Genomic DNA, 245 nt, shown 5'->3' with positions numbered 1-245 from the left:
TTTAAGGCTGGGACTTTTTCAGAAGTATATTACCAGGTCTGTCTCTGGGTGGATTTGAACTAACAACCTTTCAGCTATTTAAGACAAGTGCTCAACCATTTGCACCACAGGGACTCCTGAGGAGCTCTGTGTTGTTGTTTGTAGGTAGAGGAGTCCTGGTGTGGTGCTGTGGGCTAACACCTCAGACTGCAAAGTCAGTCGTTTGAACTGCAAGGTCACTGATTCAAGCTCACCAGCTGCTCCTT

The sequence above is a fragment of the Chrysochloris asiatica genome, unplaced genomic scaffold (genome assembly GCF_000296735.1).
Source record: "Chrysochloris asiatica unplaced genomic scaffold, ChrAsi1.0 scaffold00232, whole genome shotgun sequence".
NCBI classification, from domain to species: Eukaryota; Metazoa; Chordata; class Mammalia; order Afrosoricida; family Chrysochloridae; genus Chrysochloris; species Chrysochloris asiatica.
This window is presented reverse-complemented; position numbering follows the sequence as displayed.